Source organism: Protopterus annectens, chromosome 11.part0 (genome assembly GCF_019279795.1).
Source record: "Protopterus annectens isolate FY-2018-M chromosome 11.part0, PAN1.0, whole genome shotgun sequence".
In the NCBI taxonomy this organism is placed as follows: Eukaryota; Metazoa; Chordata; order Ceratodontiformes; family Protopteridae; genus Protopterus; species Protopterus annectens.
In genome coordinates, this window is record NC_056745.1 from 1,271,377,571 (window position 1) to 1,271,400,034 (window position 22,464).

General features: G+C 38.5%; 1 protein-coding gene across 1 annotated transcript in view; it reads left to right on the forward strand.

Moving 5' to 3' along the window:
- CDH13 (cadherin 13) overlaps positions 1–22,464 on the forward strand; it is a 3,439,935-nt gene that overhangs the window by 2,807,498 nt on the left and 609,973 nt on the right. The window lies entirely within an intron of this gene.

The window sequence follows — 22,464 nt, forward strand, 5'->3', positions numbered from 1 at the left end:
AGACCCCTACCTAACTATGTTATGACACTAGAGACGGACACATTAGCAGAGTGTGCTATTCGGATTACTGGGAGATTCCCTTTCTCCTGATATACTTATAGGGTGCTCACATCATCAGTGTTTAGAAAGGGGAATGAGTATCCTGTGGTGTGTTTTCCCAGTTGCTAAAAGGAACATTTCCCTCACACAGACTTGCACACAGACCAACCACAATCACCCCCACACACACACTCTGGATAAGCTGTCATTCCCTAGGGCAAACAGCCTAGTGTTGGCCTCTACACCCATATGTTTAACTGTCAGATGCACATTATTTGTTGCTGATAGCAGTGTTTGCAGGTCTTTATTGCCATAACATTTCCTGTTTGTATGAACAACTTGTGTATCTGTGGAAGATGTTTGCATATGGGGGAAATCCACTATATCATGTATGTCTCTGTAGTCATTTAAGTGTGAGCACTGGTCAGATTGCTATAATGTTGTTGGTTACTGGAATAATACGCACATATACCAGATATATGTGGCAAAATGCTAAACTGATATTTGGACTAAGTGTGTGAGCATGCCCAGTTCAGCCTTCCCATGGCATGTTGTGTGAAAGATGTCTCATTTATCAAAGTGTGTGAGCATGCCCAGTGTGAGCTTTCCATATGTTGAACTCTGCAGCCCATCACATTTGTGGATGAGTGTGAACTTCAACAAATATCTCCTGTTTATGGTTGTGTGTTCTGTGTCATGTTGTGTAGTTACTGTACAAATGCTTTTGTGTGAACACAACAGGGATTATACTGTGCCTGCAGGGTTTGCATGGGATACTTTGCATACAATTGTCAACATCCGTTCATACTGACCTAACACGGTAGTACTGTATAGTGTAGTGGTTCAGTACTTTCACTGTGGTGGACAGTATCCTGGGCTTTAGTCCTATCACTGCTTTACATTTCCATAGTGAGCACAACAGCCTGGTTAGGGTCCAGTTGTGCACATCTGACCATGTTGCATTATGTTCAGATATTAACTACTTACAACAGCCTCGTCCAACATCAGTAGTGTATTCCACAACATAGGTGTACATTGGCAAACACTAAAGATGTGCCCTAGGCCATTTCTAATGCTAGTCAGAGAGTGTGTTTGTCCTTTAACACATTGTAAGTGTAGTTTGCCATGACATATGTCATGTTTAGTATACTGTGCCTCTGTCTACCCGTGACATAACAGTGATACCCAGGGTAGACCTACCATCTCCCATCCACTCATTAAGATTCCTGTTGAGGAGAATCAACGTGTGACTCTATGGATAACCTGTACTGGTAGTTTACTCATGCTTGGGGGTGGCTTCTGTGTTATGGATAATGCAGTACAGCTTGTCCTATGTATGTCAGTGCTGGGGTTCAGGTCCCTCATGTGCATAGCTCACTGCCATTCAGATTGTACAAGATGCAGCACGTTCCTTGATTCCAGCTTGGACATGGCTTTCTACATCAGGCACAGCTTGCGTCTGGGTGGCCAGCATGGCAGTGTGTGGAGTTGCACTCTGTTTAATCAGGCAACACATTACATCTGTTCAAGCTCTTTGATACTCCTGGTGAGGTACTGTTGTGGACTTTACAGTTGATGGAGGTGTCTGCTGAGGTATACCCCACAGGGGCTGTTGTAGTCAATTGTAACGCTGATGAAGGATGACTGTAGAACCACAATGATCTCCCATTATCTAGATGTCATAACCTTCATGATTAGGTTGGTATATGGATTGTTTCTGTTAACACTACAGCCACATGTTTGTCCACTGCAGGATAGGAAAGTTTGTCCACTGCAGGATAAGAAAATGTTTGTTTAAATGAAAACTCCACCCAAGTGTGAAGTTTTTGTTTCCAAAAACTGATTTTCCTTCCCTGTAATTTAACACTAAACATATCACATACAGGCAATAAACATAATTTAATAATTATTCCATTTTCTTTGTGTCTGAACTTATTTCTGTTTGCCTTGCTTTCCTACATTTGTCTCATCTGTTACATCATGAAGCTTACTAAGAGTGGCTGAGTAATTAGGTTAGGTCACTTATTCCAATGCCATTAACAGATTGCCAGTGTCACACCTCAGATACACAGTGTGACTGGGAGTCTGGACAAAAGCAAAACTTCCAAGCTTAGTTTTCAGATCCAAGTGAACAAGACAACTCACATTTAGTTTATTCATTTGCCCTTATTGCACCTTTGCTGCCCTTCCCTTTTATCAAACTCAAAGTGCAGCAAAGAAAGAAAAAAATTTCATCTTACTCTTCTTATTTTCTGTCAGCATTTGATTTCACATTTTTTCTGCACTGTAAAAAGCACGTTTCTTTTGGTGTTTTGTTACAGCAGTTTTGCATTTTGTACAGAATTTTGTTAAGACAATTCAGTGAGTGGGGGGAAGGAAGAATAACATCAAAGACTTTAATTTTAGCCACAATATAACAAACTTTGAATGCAACATAAACCATTTAGCCCAAGTAACACCAATTTAACACAGGAGGGATAGATTTCTCAAGTTTGAGCACTAAACTACAGTTGCAACTTTGAAAACAACAATGAACTCAGCTATGTGTCTCAGAGATTGCCCCTTCTTTGGAACAGGCTTCCTATTCACATTAAGTAAAGCACTTCTCTGGCCCTCTTCATATGCAATTTGGATCAATGGATGGGGAATCACAAATTCAAACCTGAGGTAGTGCCTATGTCCCTTATGGACAGGGACAATCTGTAAAATACTCAATGTATAGGCACAAATCCATGCCACCTTCTTGCCACTGGAGGTCATATATTAAGTAAAATTGGGTTGTAGTACCTAGGCTTGTAAGGACTCTTAAGCCATTAGCCTAGTAATTTCCGATGAGGCTATGAACTATGTTTCCAAGCCAGTTGTCTAAACATTCCTTAAAATGCTGTATCAGAGATGGCCACTAATAAAAATCAAAGGAAGTAAATTAATTAAAAATGTGGAATTATGCTGACAGTCAAAAGTAAGCAAGCAAATCAGTGCTGTAAACTGATGAGAGAGAAAACCACAGTAAATGATCCTCCCTTCATAGGGATTTCTTTCTGTCCATTTAAAATGACATCAGGAAGGTAAAAGCATTGACTGTAAAACAAAATCATGCTACTCGTGGCAATTCCCATTCAGGGCATTTTGTAATATGACAAATTAGAAAATAATAACCACTTAGTGGGATGCAGAGACATTAGTCATGCAGAAAAGTTCAAGATATGCTGAAAAATACATGCTTTTTCCAATTTTGGATGTGGTTCTTTAAGGAAGGCTTGAGTAAGCCTTCATCACTTGGTTCGGTTGAACACTGGTGCCTGGCAGCTTGCACAAAGGATTAACTAACTCTCTGAGCTGTTAATGGACTGCTTCCTGTAGTCCAGGGTACAGGGATTAATTCCTTCTATCTCCATTAGCCTCCTGCGTGACTTTGTGCAAGTCACTTAAAGAGGCTGTGCTCCCAGGTTACCCCTGAAAAAAGGCACTTGTGTCCATTGGACTTTCTGAGTTAACATATGTATTAAAAATGTATGTAGACTCAAGAAAAATTATGAAGAGGAATATAAAAAGAAAGGGTAATGGGAAAATAAAATGATAAAGGAATGTTAAGCAATTTGTATGTGCTGCATACAGTAGAAAGAATAAATTTCATGTATATCCATCTATCCATCCATTTTCTGATGGGATGCTTAACTTTAATCTGGCATCCAGTGTTTTCAAGGCATCAAATCATGTTCAATAAGAGGAGCTTTTCTATCACAGAATGCATGTTCTCTCTCTCTCTCACTCACGCAGTACAAGCACAGCTATGTGCAATTCACCTGCTTTATGCTTCAGGAAGGTGCAGTGGGAGGACCAAAACAATAAGAGAATATCTACAGGGAATCAGGCATAACACACATAGTCCACTTAAACAGAACCCCTGACCAAAGAAGATCTTGTTGTGAGGCATTGATGATACTTACTGCACAACAGCTCTGATTTGGAATATGAAATTAGTTAGAAAGTTAAAGGTTTTGAAAGTTATAAAGAGGTTTGGTGATACACAACTTGAGATTTAACTGAAGGACTTTCTAAGGGGAATTTATAAAGTTTAGAATTAACTGGAGAACTTCTGGGGTAAAAAATTATTTAATGTTTCTATGTTTATACAACTGATCGCAAACACTTTAGTAGCTGACCGGTAAAAGGAGTTTTTAGAGGCAATTTAGAAAGTATTTCTGTAAGTAAGGAGAGAGTAAGCATTAAATCACTTGAATCAGATAGGGCTGTGATCGAATGTACATTATGAATAGAGGCATTTCTCTATGCATTCTGGGTTAAAATGTGGTGAGAAATTCATTTTCCTCCAAAAATGCATCACTGCTGGAGTTAGTTTATTAAAGTTTCGGCACAGTAGGTGGGCCCCTGTATGTAGGGCGTGCCAGTCTTCTTGTTCTCAGATTTTCATAAACTGTTTTCTTACTACAGTTTTGTCATTGTTTTTTAATTCTGAAGTTGTATTAAAAGCATTTGTTATGTAAGTGTCCTAGACAATAGTAGACAATATAGTCATTCATTTGTTAACTGCTCACAGGGCTTCTATCAGAAATGTAGCCCTGAGCTAGGCTATTACTAAGCTTACAGTATAATAAATCAGCAGAATACATATGAACAATATCTGTAAAAACAGAGTTAAGAGACACACAATGGTGAGAGATAATAAAGGCAAAACAACAACAAACATTGTATCATACATTTCATTCATGAAGACTGTATACGGAGATCGTGGTAATCACCAGTATGTTTGTTAGAATTCTTCACAGAAATGTTAACAGGTGCCTTTGAAGCACCTGTATTAACATTCCTTATCAATGAGGTCTTTTGATCTTGGTTTGGAAAACTGATAAAGATTGATTGATTGATTGATTGGTTCATTGATTTCTGCTCTCTGTCTCATTGGTTGAAACTGTTCCAACAAGCTGTATAGCTGCCTTTAAGCTGGGCTAAGATAGGATGGGCAAATGTAGAAACCTGGATGCGTATTCTAGCAACTTGACAAACTTTTATACTTGCAAGCATTTTGCTGTCATGCAACTTTGAAAAGTTAATTTTGGATAAAACGTAGTTTGCTATATTTTGTCTGGAAAAAATAGATCTGTCTTGTTTCTAAATACTGTACATGACAATACAGTATGTATCTTTTTTATGTGCTTTCTCATTCTGAAACTATTTTTGAAAATTTCCAAGTCTTCTTTTTATTGTCAGAGTAAGAAGTCCTCTGATTGCCTTTATTCCTCCTTTTCTTTTACATAAACTGTAGCTGCTGTTTGTTCAAATGAAGAAAGCAATTTGGTGCAATTTAAAAGGATTTTTTCCTGTTGCCCCTCAACAAAATTTTTTTTTTGGGGGGGGGGGGTCTGCGACAGAACTCAGCACCTGAATAGCTAGCCACATCTATGTTCTCTTCCATGAAATTTCATTGTTTTCCCTTTAGAGTCTTAACTAGTCCATATTTTAATCAGATGTCCAAAGGTTGGGAAGGCTTCCTTTTATTTTATTTTATTTTTTGCATTGTTCCATTAAATATCAGCACTTATCCCTATCTCTCTGTGTATATGTACATATCTGTCTGTCTGTATATCAGTCTATTTTAATCTGTGTTCATTAGTTATGATTTTTCTAAAATATTTTGCCACACCCACACATTGTAGTCTTTTTTTTTTGTTAAACGCCTTTATTAAATTATCACTTGTGAAATAGGCACATTTACATTTATACAAAAGTAATGAAACTGTATTAACAAGTTAAAATTAACAAACATTATGCTTTACATATATTGCTATGTATCATATAACCTAAGAAATATTTCATAAATTATTCAATTCCTGCCCCCTTTTCTAAACATGAAACATCTTTATTAAACTGTCACTTAAAACATAAGCAGTCATAAATGAAAACAAACCACACCAATACAATCCTAGTTGCAAGCATTTTACATCAGAAACCATACTGGCACACTCCCAGTTGCAAACATTATACATCATTTATAATCTACCCAATCATTTTCAGCCAAACATTACATAGCTCACTTAAGTCCTGCCTTCTTTTAAACCTCATTCCTCCCTGTATGTATTGTTCCCACAATTCCAATTTTTCTTATGCAGTTTGCTCCTACCTTTTTCTAAAGATGTTAGTTCCAGTTGTTCTCTCTCTTTTACTATGTTTACTACTTCTAATATAGTTGGTTTAGATTTTGATTTCCATTTTCTAGTAATTGCTTTTATTGGCAGCCACCATAATTAGAGACAGCAAGGCCTTAGCCTAGGAAATTCTGATTCTGCATCAAAACTCAGAAAAATCATCTCCCTCGTCACACCATTCTGCCCACCCAGCATCTCCAACAGTGCATCCCACAGGCAATACTTAAAGTCCACCAACGCACTGCACTCCCAGAGAATATGTTCCAATTTTTTCTTTCTTCCCTGTAAAACCCCCAATGTTTGCTATCTATCTGAGGAAATATTTTCTCTGGATTCTACTAGGGGTATAAAATATCTATGTAAATATTTCCCTGAAAAAATTCCAAATATTCTAGATTTTGTTGAATATTTGGGTGACATATATATATTCTCCCAATGTTTCTTTGTGAATTGCTTATCCAGTCTCTCTTCCCAATCCTTTCTAACCTCCTCTGATTGATTCTTATAGTTATCATGCAATATTTTATATGCTCTACTAATTATTCCTTTTTTAATGGCAACTTCTGTTCTAGATTCTACTAAAAACTCCACCAGCACTGGTCTTTATTTAAGACCCCCCCCCATTTATTATTCTCTGCCTATACTCCAATATCAGTCCTTGATAGGGAAGGCAGTCTATAACCTGCAGTTCAAATAAATTCTTGGCATCTTCCCATTCCATCATCTTTCCCTCTTTAGTTATTTGCTCCCAATACCTTGGTTTTTTGCCAGTTTTCTCCAATAAATCCCAGCCCGCTCTTGTCTATTGTCTGTATCCCTAATTTCCGTCACCCCTATCAAAAGAATCTCCGTTTTCCATTACCATGTTGGTTTAGTTCTCAGAATCACACATTGTAGTCTTGACCACTGACCCATGGGGTGAGACTTCTGTGGCACTGTTGTCATGCAAGCACATATATCAGGAGATTTTTGTTTTAACACCCAATTCAATACATTTGCTGATAAGTGCACCAGAATCAAGGGTGTAATGGGTGGTTGGGGTGGGCATTACTCTCTTCTGCTAGTGATGCAGCCCCTTATTAGTGCTAACCATGATATTTGCAGAGGTGTTCTTTTAGAGGGAGACATGCTCCCAAGATATAACACTGTAATTCCAAACTATGGAGATGCGAGGCAATGAAAACTGTATAGGTACATATGCTTATTTTTTTTATGTTTACTTGCAATTAGTTGTACACTAAATTTACCCTCAGTCCACGAACATTTTCAGATTCGAAGCATGGACCCTTACTCACATTTTTTGAGCACCATACATAAATGAACATGTTCTGTTGGATCCACCTTCCTCATTGTTTCCAGTACATACTTAGCTACCAGATAAAACAAAATGTTTGCTTACATGGTATATAATACAAGCACTGCATATTTTTTTTAAATTTAAGCAATCTGCTGACTGACAAATTCAGCTCAAATTTTACTTCTCCATCACCTCCAGTTCTCCCCAAAAAATACCCTCCACCACTCCACTGCCAAGTATTACCAAAGGACAAGTTACCACTGCACTCTCTAAAGCTAAAAACATGGCTTCGGTGGGGCCTGACAATGTACCAGGTTGCATCTTAAACAGCTTAAATCAGGACTTATCAGGTCCATTAGGGTCTTTGTTTAACCACATCCTCTGGACTGGCTTTGTCCCGATAGAGTAGAGGACAGTGACAGTCATCCCTCTGCATAAAGAGGGGCCACCTACTGAGATGGGTAATTAAAGACCCGTAATTTTGACTAGTCTTATATATAAAGCCATGGAAAGAATAATTATGGACCTGATAAATAATGACATAGGAGATGTCCAAACACTGGATCCCACCCAATTTGGCTGTGTCAAAGGCAGGTCATGGCTACTGATTCTGGTAGAGTTCTTTGAAAAAGTCACTAAGGCTAAGGATGAGGGTAAAACTGCACATACCACCTACCCAGACCTGCCCAAGTCAATTGACACAATTCCCTACTCAGGTTTATAAATAAACTCACAAAACTAGGCATACATCCCTGTGTCACCAGATGGGTACCCAGTTGGCTCACAGACAGGACATGTGGTTAATGTGTGTGAAGCCAGATACAGCGAGAGTCCAGTTACTAGTGGTGTGCCACAGGGCTCAGTACTGGGACCACTCCTGCTCACAATACTCTTTTCTGAAGTTAAGGTAAATGTGGAAGGCCTCTGGATGACAAATGTTGCCAATGACTGCAAGCTGGGGGCAGTCGCTGAATCCCCCAATGATGTTGATATCCTTCCGGAGGGTCTAGAACAGACAACTGATTGGTTCCAGAACAATGGCCTAAAAGTAAATGCAAAAGAAACTGCATTGTCATACCCTTTGGGAAGTAAAATACCCCTGCAAATAACATCAGTAGCATGCCCCTTAGAGTATACTAAGAAGTGAGAGACCTAGGTATACAGATATATAGTTGCCTGAACTTTGACCATCATGTGTCCACAGTGGTGAGGAAATCCTCTTATGTGGCACAACTTATAAGTAAAGGTATGGCATCCAGATCCAAGGGAATTAGAGTCCTACTGTACTTGGGCCTTATTAGCCAATAATCAAGTACAGTATGCCATTTGACTTGTACTTGACTAGGCACTTACAACAGCTGGAGTGACCTCAGAGGTTCTTCACAAAGAAAATGCTGTGTGTAAACAACATGTAGATAAACTAAAAGTCCTCTCCCTTTACTCTGTCTCCTACCAAATAGTAAGGGGTGACCTATGCTTGACCTACAAGGCACTTACAAATCCAGCCCAGATGGAGCTGCTACACATGTTAAACAGCATGGGGGTCACCTAATCTCGGGATCTAAGTTTTGTCAGTGGCTAAAAATAAGCCGGAGAGAGAGACGTGTCTCAGATATTGCCCCTTCTTTTGAACAGGTTTCCTATTCACATTAAGCAGGGCTCTTCCCTGGCCCTGTTTAAATGCATTTTGGACCAACTGATGGAGAATCACAAATTCACATCCGGGGTAGTGATTAGGTCCCTTATGGACAGGAGCAATCTGTAAGATTCTAAATCCACAGGCACAAATCCATGCCATCCTCTTGCCCCTAGGGGACATATATTGGGTAAAATAAGGTTATATTGGCTAGGCTTGTAAGGGCCCTTAAGCTGTTAGCCTAGTAATTTCTTATGAACCTTTTGAACCTATATGTCATCGTGAACATTTTCCATCAAGAAAGTAAATAAAAAGCGTTAACTGTTATTATACAACTACCCCCCCCCCTCCATTAATATTCCAAAATGTGCACACTGATTGGTCAGTGTGCACATTGTAAATCAGACTTATACTAATGGAAAAATAATGGCTGGACATTTTCCATTAGTATAAGTCTTTTTTTTTCTTTTTAAATGAGTTTAACATAGTGAGAGTTCTTAAAAAAAAAGCAGTGGAGATCTTCCTTTCTTCATTGCTTTTTTTAAAGCTGTCTCGCTATGTTAAACTCATTTAACATAGCAAGACACGTTTTTAAAAGCAACGGAGATCTTCCTTTTTCCGTTGCTTCCACACACAGTTCTGATGTACTGCATAACCATATGCATGTGCAGTACATCAGAACTGCAGCAGAATACTGCGCAGCTGTGGAAGGGCAGCACGGAGGCATTATACAATGCCATTATTTAAGATTAGTAAGTATTTTTTTTCTTAAATAATGCCATTGTATAATAGCAATAACTCACTTCTGGGTGTAGGTAATGCTGGATTTACCCACAGTTGTCTTTGTTTGGCCACTCGGGCTTTGCCCTCTTGACCAAACCACACCAACTGTGGGTATATCCAGCATTACCCACACCCAGGTGGGTTATTGCTTAAATAAAAAATAGACACGTCAGGGCATTATAACCATAAAAGACCATTCAAGTTATTGTCATTAAAATGCACCAATGTCTGTAGCAGTCAGTTGTAAGCACTTGGATGTGTACACATCAGATGTCTGATTGTGATGAACTGCCTTACTGTGGCCATTTTATTTAAATTTGCTTTACACAAATGCACACTAGTGCTACAAAGACAGTCTAATGGTGGTTTAATATGATCATAACAGTGAGGTCAGTCATTCCCATCCACAGACAATGCCCATAACCAGCAACTACAATCACATTCTTGACTGGGTATACCTCAGATCCCCATGTGTGGTATTACATGAATAAAGGTACAGTAATGATTTTCAGGTTTCTTTCACACAGATAGTAGGCAACATTTAAACAATTCTAACTTTTTACATAAATGCACAATTGTCCTGCAAGGTCATACTGTTTAAACTCATGGTAAGTTAATTCATCTACATACACCCTCCAGTCCTCATGCAGCAGCTATAGCCGCTTGGATATGTGCATCTCATCTATCTGTGATAAAATTATACCTCTCAACCTATTAGCAGAAGAGTCGGGGACAAAGGCAAAATATAAAATGAAGCAAAGGCCCAAATTTAGGGATACGTTTTAAATATCTTTGTTAAATATTTGTCCCAGTCCCCTTCAATAAACACATCACACCAAATCATTTGATGACCTTTATTAAACTTCCATAATCATGAATGTTAACCAATATTTATTAATTACAACCAACATATGATATAGATGAGGATAACATCCATGTAACATTAAAATAGGATAGCGTGACCCCACTCATCCTGACCATTAAGCAGCATCCATACCTCCACTCACTTATTTATGAAGCAGCGTACCACCGCTCACGTCAGTTGCCATTTAGTGAATTACATGTTCAGATAAACAGCTTACCTCTGCTTGCTTATTTACTTATCAAGCAGCGTCCCACCGCTCACTTTCCTTTCCCAACTCATTGAATTGAACATCCAACACCAGTAGGGGAACAGAAGAGGACAAGCCTGCCCCTCTTCTCCGGCCTACACAAACTGAAATTAACCACGATCCCCACTATTAAAAAGGGGAGGGAGGGTGGGTGGGTAGCAGGTTCATGGCAAAAATGTGACTCCTACACCAGTTACATTTGCCTAAAACCCTTTAAGTCCCTCCTTAACCTTACCTCATTTCCTCCCTATCATCTCTCATTCCCATTTAACCCTAGCCTACCCCCATCCTCTTAATCCCTGCAACTATATTTATCTAGGCCCACTTGAAGATGTCCCTGGACAAATCGATGTGTTACCAAACCTCATTTAGAAGGTTGCTAAAGTTACACTTTTTGCATGTCTGCATTCTTTGAAGGGCATGAATTCAGAAACTGAAATGACGGTCATTATTTAGTGACTACAATACTCAATGATTTTTCAAGAACTACAAATTTTCTGAGGAGCAGATCAAGAATACAAGTTAAAATCACAGGTATTCTACACACAAACTTTCAACTTTCAACTTTGTTTCCCAAAAACAGAAAAAAAAAGAGGAAAGTATTATAATTTATCTTTACAAAAATACAAACTAGTCCTGTTTACTTTAAATTGTTTACATTGCACAAATGACAAAGCAAATTACCTTCATCTGCAGTGACTCTCCCCACTCAGTACAAATGTATTTGCAGCTGCTCCCCCACTCAATACAAATGTAACTATTATAGCCACCTTGTTGATTGTGTTCACCTCAGACATCTAACAGAAAAATGCTGACTACATAATTTGTTTCAACTTTTCTCCATGCACACAGTAGTTCTCTCAGTAAAGCATGCTTTTCCAACATTATTCTTACTGACCACAGTATTTTAACAAAGCCAGCACAGGTGCCATTTTTTGACACTAACATATTTAGCTAGTCATATCACACTATTCCCTATGTTTCTTTAGGAAGCACCTGACCATAGCCAGAGTATTGTATATCAATTTTACACAAATACACGGTATTCCCATCTCCTAGCCATCTCCTGACTGTCCGTATCTTGTAACCTGGCAAGACAAGAAAACATAAAATGAATAAAAATAGAGACTGCTTTCCTCGCCCTACTGTGAGATGCTGCTGCTCTTTCTAACTTGAATCTACAAATATTCGTCACACCATTTAATATTTTTGGAATTTCTTCTTGTTGCTCTCCCAATGAATCTAGGAAAGGCATCAAGCAGAAAAGCAGCTGCTTTGGTAAAAGAAAAGCATTTAACAGCCTGTGCTTCACAATTGAGTATGTGCAAACAGTAGGCATTGTGAGTATACACGGCTAACTTTTCACTGTGTACATATCAAGCACTTTCTTTTTTCATTTAAAAGTGAAAATAAATTCTTGCTTTCTTAGAGATTGTTTGGCAAATGGCTTAACTAAAATGAATTAGCAGTGCCGAACATATATTTTTTTAACATAATTTATTTTCTTTCAGATAGTGGGTGACTGTCCATCAGCTGGGCAAATCTCCACTATTGTAATCAGCTGCTGCTTGTACCTTTTACCAGTGTACATTATATGTATAGCTTACATCTAAAATATAGTTGAGGCAAGCCAGCCCACTGTCAGACCTGCCTGTCCATAGACTGTCATGTGTGTCCTACATAGAAGTGCTATGTGTATATATGGTGGTGACCATCACTCAACGAAAACAGTGCAATTCTGCCTTTGTCCACATCTTTCATCTCAAATACCTTGACATGTCTCTAAGTCATCCCTTACCACTCTATAGAAAACTCTGTATGACAAAATGTCATCATGGCAAAACCAAAAATCCTGCCTATGTTATCATATTGCATGTAACATTTCAACTGTGCCATAAAATATTGAACCTTTTTATCCGTATCTCTCCAGTTTATGTTCTGATATATGCTCAGCAATCAACTGCTCACAGAGATATGATGTTTACACTCATCTTTGGCCTTGATCCTGCTAGATGTATTGTTTTTTCTTCACAAACTAAGCCATGTTTATGGATACACACCTTAATAAATAAATAAACTGAGTCTATACATAAATTCCCAATAATTTACTATACAGCATATGAGACATTCTATTGAAAAAAATAAGAATGTTTTTGCACTATTGCCAGTGCTATAATTTTTAATGCTCAGAGCTTAACAGGTGTAATGGGTGCAACTTCTAATTTTTATCACTTGCTTGTCTTTTTCTTAGCATACTTCTACACACTCACACGTATTCATTGACCGTATGAACCCAAATGGAAATGATACCATACGGAGTTGTGAAACATATGTATGAACAAATTAAGAACACAAACTATTTCATTAGCTTGGTTAAATATGCTGACACACAGAAAAATATTGTATATGAATGCTGGACAAAATGTTGAACTTATTTGTATTTGAATTTACTATAATTATTATATAAAATTTTTGGTACGTATGTATTATCGTTTATAGCAACCACATTCCAAACAAATCAATAATATGTAAGTAACAATTGCCATAGCACTCAACTTTCCTTTTCTGAAACGAGGAAAACTACCTTGCATAATAATACCTCTCAGCTCAAGGAATCTGGACAAAGCCGTACTTAATGGTGGGACAAAGGCCCAAAAATAGGGAAAGATTTTAAACAGTGCTCTTGCAAACCTAGAAAGTAGCTAGAATAGCATGGGCTGTGTTAAAATGCATTTTCTAAATTATATGAAGTCTGAAAATTAAGTGTATGTCATTATGTAGTAATTTAATTTCTTCAATCATCCAAGCGATTAGCCAGAAAAAAACATAAATTTTATGAGGAACAGACCTAATTTTTAAACGAAAATCTGAACATTCTGCAAAAATCTGTACAGTTAACATGCTATAGGTAGTGGCAGACTGTCTTCTACTGGCTCAGGTACTCCAACTCACAGTTGCACTACAAAAACACCACTGCGACCGTTCTGCAGGCCTTTGCGTCTGAATCTTCCCAATACTTATCTCACTGTTCTCACTACATCCATCCGTTTCCTTTCTGCTGTCATTGCACTCCATGCTACACGACTGCACTGTTCGTTGAATGTATCATTCCCCCCGTACACTTGTGCAACATTATTGTACTCCAAAGAGCAGAATGAAAATAAAATGAGGAATACGAATGTGGTTGTGATAATACGTAATTAGCAAATTTTTATATCAGAATTTCTACTGGGAACTCTGGATTTCTAAATCAGAAACTCAACAACATAAAAATGTACAATAAAAAATAAACATTGATATAATATTTATTTTGTTTTTAATGTAAATAGATTAGACCCAAGTGAACTTTTACTGCTATGTCTTCAATGATTCAAAAAAGAAATCAAGGCATACTTTAATAAGAAATATAAATATTCCATTCAGTTTCAGCAAAAGTCCTTATTTACATGATATGGAATTAAACAGATATATAAGAAATTAAAAGCATATCACTTTATACATTTGCATAAAGTATTATCTAGCAATTTGTGGTGAGATTGTAATCTTGTTGTCAGAGGTAGAACATTATGCCTGAGAAATGTTAATAAAATATGATACACAGCAATGAATATATAAACTAGTAAGGATTTTGCATTGTTTCTACTCTTGAGCAAGCCAAACAGCATGGTTAATAAACACATGTGAAGGGAGAGCATGGTATATCTGTTTCATTAGAAAGACCATTTAAAAGTTACTGTGACAATTCAGAAAGTGCATAGAAATGTAATATGAATTCTAAGACATCACTCATAGTTTTGTAAAGTATTCATGCATTAAATATTAACAGAACTGTTAGTGTGGGTAAACATTTAAATAATGTTTTGGAGTGTGGGAGTGGTAGTTGTGACATATCTTTTATTACAGGAAATCTCAAGGCAACCACTATGTAATGTTTATAGTGTTGCATTAATTTTTTATTACTTAATATAATAATGTAACTGAAGTATTTGAACTTTTTCCTGCTTAATTGCTTTGATATGCCATTTTTCTCCTTTAAGTTAATATTAGATTTATTCAAATAAACTAAATGTCTTGCTGCTTCACTTAGTGATAATGTTAAAACAAGAAAACGGCCTGAACTGCTTCATTATATATATTAGTCAAATACAAATGCATCTCCCACTGCATTCTGAAGCTCACACTAGTCATAATTTGTTAAATATTACTGAAGTAACAAGTTGCTATGCCAACAAAGTAGCTGCAGTGTCATGGCAGTAAGTCATAAAATGTATTAGCATTAAACATCAGAAGTGACAACAAACCATTGTTTAAGTTACTACTACTGCAGAAGTTTGAAAGCTATGGAGACATTGCTAATACTGTTAATTACCAAAACCACACAATTTATCATGATGCTTTCGCTATTGTGCAGTTTGGCTCAAATCCTTCTTGGGCAAAAGAATGCTCTACAACCATTTTTTTCTTGGCAAGAGTTCAGCAATACATAAAGAAATTATTTTATGAATCTATTTACAATTTATAGCACTGTAACAGTTTCCTCTAATGCCAGCAGTGTGATTTTTAATCTAATCTCCAATGTGTCTTTCAATCATTTAAGCTTTAATTTTAGTATTGTGATTTTTACTCCATCTCAAATTAGCTCTTTGCAGGCATTTCTGTGAAAGATCAATTCAATAAGGGATTTAAAACCAGAGTAACTCAGAGAATCATTCAGCTACATAATTATCAAGGCCAGCTGTGTTAATTAACAGAGGGGAAAGGCTAAGTTTACCCATTACTTTAAATGGGAAGTGACTGTGCAGCAATAAGTGATAGAGAATTTATCACTGAGGTTGTGGTTGGGTTATGTATGTGTGTGTAGCAGCATGAATGCATGTCTGCAGTGGTGTTTGTAGTCTCAGGTGTTTGTCTGCTTGGGTGATTCAGTAGGTGGTTTAGTTAGGGAATAAGCAGAGCAGGTGTGTGTGTGTGTGTGTGTGTGTGTGTGTGTGTGTGTGTGTGTGTGTGTGTGTGTGTGTGTGTGTGTGTGTGTGTGTGTGTGTCTATGCATTCCCATAAGTGTGTTCAGGTTAGGGGCCATTATATTGGATATATTGCTAGTTTCTCTGTGTGTATGTGAGAGACTTATTCTTCTCAACTCTCCTTAGACTAAAAAGCAAAGGCTGTAATACAGTTAGGAAATACTAAACCATGGAATTTTGAAATATTAGTTTAACTAAGTTAAACAGTTAACGGAACAGTAGATTCTGCAAGGAGAATCTGTAAAACTAGAAGAAGTATGAAACATTAATGTTTGTCATTAAAAATGACTATATACATCTGTGACAAAGGACATGGCAAATGTAATAGGCAAAATCATGGATGTTCTGTAAAATCAGGGACAGTTGAGTCTGCATTTTTTTGAGGAGCATGAAGTCTGAAACTCAAATGACTCCCATCAGTTAGAGACCACAATTCTCAATGATGCGTTTGTTTGCATGTGTCTTTGTATGTGTGTAAGATAGTGAATGAAGGTGGTGCCTGTACCAATGTGATGCATTGGCTACCAGCAGTGTAAACCACAGGAAAGTGTTATCGCTAAAACTGGCCCTATTGGCCACAGCTGTTTATGCTGGCAGCAGAGTTCTTTCTGAATCTGATATAATTTCTCTTTGCAATGTATGGAAACAAGAGAACTCCAGAGTATAGCAACATAAAATTTAGATCTGGTTAAATTTTCTAATATAAACATAAGCAAACAGAGGGAAAATATCAAAACACCAAATGATTGCATTTTATAAGAATTCTGGTGTCTGACAGTTTTTCTTCCTTAATAGTTTCAAATGCATTTATTTTATTTATTACGTTACTTATTTTATTCATTTAAGTTTGTTAACTGGGTGAATACACTGGGCACAGACAGTTGCAAATAAGACCTTAGAAAGGTGCATGTATTCCAATACATGCTTGAACAAGTTCAAATATGTAGTTAAAGGTAAATAAACCTGTTGAAAGCAGGTGCACTGCTATAGTCACACCATTTCCTTTAGTACAGTCACAAAGATACACATACATATAGAAATATGCTTCAGCTACAACCGGTATTCCTTAGTGTACAACATTGTTCAGGTCCCCTTCAATAAACACATCACACCGAATGACATTTGACGACCATAATTAAAACTTCCATAATATAGTTTTGATCACCAACATTTATTAATTACAACTGGACATAGTATATTTGATTCTAAACACAGCATAAACATCTTAGTAATGTTAATCAGGACAGTGTACCTACTTATCCTGCCCCAGTAAGCAGCGTCCATACCTCTGCTCACTTACTTTACTTATTAAGCAGCATCCAAGACTCACTTCGTATCCCATTTATTGAATTAGACACCCAACCAAATAATTCAGGACAACATGACCTTACTCAACCTGACCCAGTAAGCAGCGTCCATACCTCTACTTGTTTACTTTACTTATGAAGCAGCGTCCCCATCTCATTTCATACCCATTCATTGAATTACCTCCCAACCAAGAAGCATTGTCCTTACCTCCGCTTGCTTATCTGTTCAGCAAGCTTCCTCTAGCTGCTCATTTTCCTGTCTGCAAATCCTTGAAATGAACATCCAGACACCAGAGGAGGAACACCTCTTCTCTGCCAACCAGCCTGTTCCTCCTCCCTTCTACCAAAATTGTTCAACCAGCTACCTCCCATAAAGGGAAGGGTTAAGCAAAACATCATTCGTTGTACCCATCATCTGTCAAGTACAACCCTGTCCTCAACCCCACACCTTGACATACCAGCACTGAAACACACCTTAATGAAACATTCCCTTTTAGTCAACTTCCTTCAAGCCACTAACCATGACTCAACATTTCCAGAATGATAACCTACAGTCATAACAAAAATGCCACCAAAACTATACTCCTTGAACCCAAATCTGCACCCAGTCAAAGACAACCCATCTTACAGTATTCAACGTCTGTCCCTCTACACACTCAACCCAAGCCAACAGATCAAACCACTGAAAACCCACCAAAGTCACAATAGCACCATTCTATGCTCCTGATTAAAGTGTTGATTGCTGTTACTAGAAACAGCTAACCTCTGCTTAACCTTAAATACCCACCAAGTCAATACCTGTTAAAGCCCCTCCTAGCTAAACCCTAGTCACAACTAAAAGAAATAGGACCTAGCTGACTTCTGCACAACTCCAAAACAAGCCTTAATTAAACCCTCTATCACCTATGTAACAAAGCACCCTGCTCCCATAATATACCCGAAGCACCCTCATACCTGCAATGCTTACAGCAACCCTACCTCAAATTCCCTCAAGCATAAAGAAATTTTTTTTGTGGTACCCTAAACTCTAACTTAGTATGTAAAATCATCAATAGCTACCACACCCTATGAACCATAACAAATTTACATCACCAAATCAGAGCAACAACTTGCCCTCAAGACTACTGCAGTCCCTTTTCCTGCCCAATGGATATACTAATAACCACCATGATATTTTGTTTCCTATTGGATCCATTCCTCCATAATCCTGCCATCAAACTCACTATCCCTTATAAGACAAGAAAGCTTTTGTCAACCAAACCACCCTGTAAATGGCATCAGTACCATACCAACTATAGGTGAATGACCCTCCATATACCAAAGTCGACCCTTGCAACCAACTCACTTTGCCAATGGGCAATGTGCCACAATCTTCCCCTATCACCTATACTCTTCCAGCATAAGTCCCTTCCAAATTTTTGTAACTTACCATATCCTGTCATCCATTAAACTGTAGTCATTGCAGCTCTGCCTTGACCGACTGGAATGCCCCCCTTTCCCACAACCTGTACCAACTCAATCAATAATCCATCTCCCAACAGATTACAAGACCCCCCCCACCCTTGCCCCAAAGCTCACTTAACTAACCATTAACCCAACCCCGTTCAGCTGTTGCAACTCTATCCCACCTATGTTCAAACCCAAAACCCCCTTAATGTAACTAAGCACCAATCTGCCATGCTCCTAACTTGCCTCAAGCACCTGTCGCCCCAGTAACCCAGACCATATTACTCTTATTTGCCTAAATGAGCCTTGAACATGTTGTTTCCTGCGACCTCAATGTCTTCCCCCAATGTCCAGCAACTCCCACAGCAACATAAGGAAAGGAGCGATTGGTAGGGCCTACATGTGCTATTACGGATTCAGTTTATCAGTACATTAGACCCAAAGCAGGAACTTAGGCCTTGGTTTCCAGTTAAATTGTAAAGACTGTTGCTCAGTTTGCACATCCCCACTCAGACCACTTTGCACACTGCTCTAGTGATCGGGACATCAACTGCAATAGGCACCTGAACACCTTTCAAAAACAATTCCATTCTTTCCTGCTGGCCCATCTGTAAAAGAAATAAAAGTTTGTACCAAACTGTAGGAAATAGAGGCACAGATTAAATATTCTTATCATTCTTAATAAGGAAATTTGTGACAATGTACCTGCAAAGAATTTAAAGTAAGAAAACTCAATTGTATGTCATTAGTGACTATCATCCTCAGGTCTCCCCCACGTTTTGGCAAACCAGAACTTTTATGAAAAACACACTCCAAGCCATGCAACCAAGTCTAGACTATTGCAATTCCATTCTGCAATAAAACAAAAACAGAATAAGTATCTTGACTTTACAATACAAGAACTGAAACAAAACAATTCCCCAAACCTTATAAACTCTGCAGCAACACCTTGGCACTATGACCCCCCCCCCCTTTTCCTTCTACTTTGAGTTCTGACCACTATGCAAAACTGCCATAGGAACTCCAATGTTTAAGTAGTAACTAGCTAATGAGCTAAATTCTGTCTCTTCTGTCACTGCAGGCTGCACTGTCCACTTACTGCTAATAGCAGTAAAATATGAGACAATAAATGCCCGACCAAGACTAAGTAAAAGCAGGTCAATGACCCCACCTAGGGGCAAGACTAACATATCACTGTTTATAAACTTAGCAAGCTTCCCAACCACCCACCTTACATTGACATAAGTCCCCACTATAGCTGTACAAACTCCTGTCATCTCTACCACGTTTAGAGTCCAAGCACAAGAACCTCTAACCTTGCTCTGCCCTGCTGTCCAGACTGAAATCCATATGCATGCCAATATTCTCTAACTACAATCACAATGAATAACCCCTAATTGTCTATGAAAGGGGCCCAGATATGAAGCAAAAATCTGGACACTGTGCGCCTGCATGAGGTATGATTGAAATATTGCCGATGTCACCCCCCCCCCCAAAGCTGTTCTAGCAATAGCATGAATACCTGCTAGCTGACCATTACCTGAACACCTGAGCCATACTGAATCACTGCATCCTTATTCTTGTAGAGTCAGAAACCTTCAAAATGCAATACACACACAGGGTACTAACTGATCAAAACAGCCAACAGGCCATCCTAACATTACTCAAATCTTCCCCGATTGAAATACCAAATACTTCCAAAATGCTCTGTTAATCCTCCCCGCCATGTATTTCAACCTCTTAATGCAAGAAATCCAGACAAAGCCTAAAATAATGTGGAGGGAAAGGCTGAAAGTATGGACAGCTGTTAAATGTTACTGTCATAAACTTAAAATGCTACTAGAACAGGATTGGTGTTAGCATGCATTTTATGGAGGACATGAAGTCTGAAACTCAAAATATGTCATTATTTCATCCTGAATGCCTTCAGTCCTCATTAGTGCCAGAAAACCACATACTTTAATTGGAATAAACCAAACATCTACCTAAATCTGGCCATTCTGCGAAATCTGTACAGTTGAGAAGGTATGAGTCCCTTTCTTTGGCTGTTTGGCTGTTCTTTTTTTTTTTTTTTGAATTTCTGCACATTTAAATACATTAGCAGAAAAGGCTGGACCAAAAGGACATCCTTATGCCATAGTATAAATTTCTCTTAAAATTAAGAGCCATTTGTATGGGCAGGTAATACAGACTGACCATTCAAGGCAATCAGGACTGCCTGCCTGTATCACTTAACAGGACATTAGCAAATAGTCCACATGGTATCTAGGCAGATACGCATACGTCCAAACAACAATGCCTCACATTCTGCAAAAAAACTCACAGGAACCATAAAGCAATGCAACCAATGAGCCAACTAGACATTCTTTTTGGGTAGAGACAACCCGCAGGAAAAGCAATCATCCGAGAAAATCTTGTGATTATGTGAGGCCTGCACAGCTCCATCCAACAACCTGTCACTTGGACATCCAGCCAAACAGCTCTCAAAAGCTCACTCTCTAGGGGAAAAAAAAAAAACTCAGCCCCAATGTCAGTGCGGCCAAGCTAGCCTTAGTTTCCCATCAAATCACCATCCAAAAAAAAACAGAAGAACTCAGCCATCCCCTCAACAAAGCGATTAACAGCCTCATCACAAATATGCATTTTTTTTCTTTTCCCCAATACCCCCCCACAAGAGGCTGCAACAGTTGAGACAAATGGAACACACCACAGCAGGACCCGCAAGCTGCAGACCATGTCTTTTTCACAAAACACATTCCTAGAGAGCCCAATCCACCAATGCTCCATAAAATTCACTGTACCCCAAAGTGCATTTCTCTGAAAATCCCTCCCACACCCAATGTCTGTCACCTGTACTCTGATGTTTGACATCCAATGAACAGACATGACAATAAACTCTAAAGCTCTGACATAAGTGGAATAGACTCTGTGGCATCTTTAACACAAACCCCAATCAAAGGCAAGGCAATGTCCCCCCAAAATTAAACAGTCCTTTCGGTGAAGTTGCACCCCCAACTGTGGGTCCACAAAGAGGTCATTCCAAAAATTTGCAACTCTTTGGCAAAGCTGAAGAATGCCATCACCTGGGACTTTCTGCAAACCACTCCAAAACCAATGAAAGTAGAATTGTCCTGGGCCACCCAACACTCACCCCAATGAGGAAGCATGAAATGAAAGGGGGATGCTGCACCGGATAAGATAAGATAAGATCTAAACCTCAGCACAAATATGAATAGGACATGCTGGAGGGACATGGGATGGCGAAAGCCACATACACTTTGGCTAGGCTTATAAATGCCCTAGGGCAGATAGCCTAGTACTATACTATGAAACTATAAAAGTTCACAACCAGGGACTGCATCTGGATGACCCACTGACTGGCTGGTCCCCCAGTGCGCATGCATGGAGCATGACCAAAATACCAAACAAACCAACAGCCCATGAAAAGGCCTCCGTCGGTCCAACTACACCTCTCCCAACTGTCAGAGTGCCAAAAGATGAAGCCACTACCACTACAAGCACTGCACTTCCCTGCAGCCCCGAAAAGGCAGCCACCTTTGTAATTGTAAGTCTGTCTTTAAACTAAGATATATTTACTTGGAACTCTTTATGTTTGCCAAAATCCATATTCCATAGCTATCAGTTTTCCCCCACTC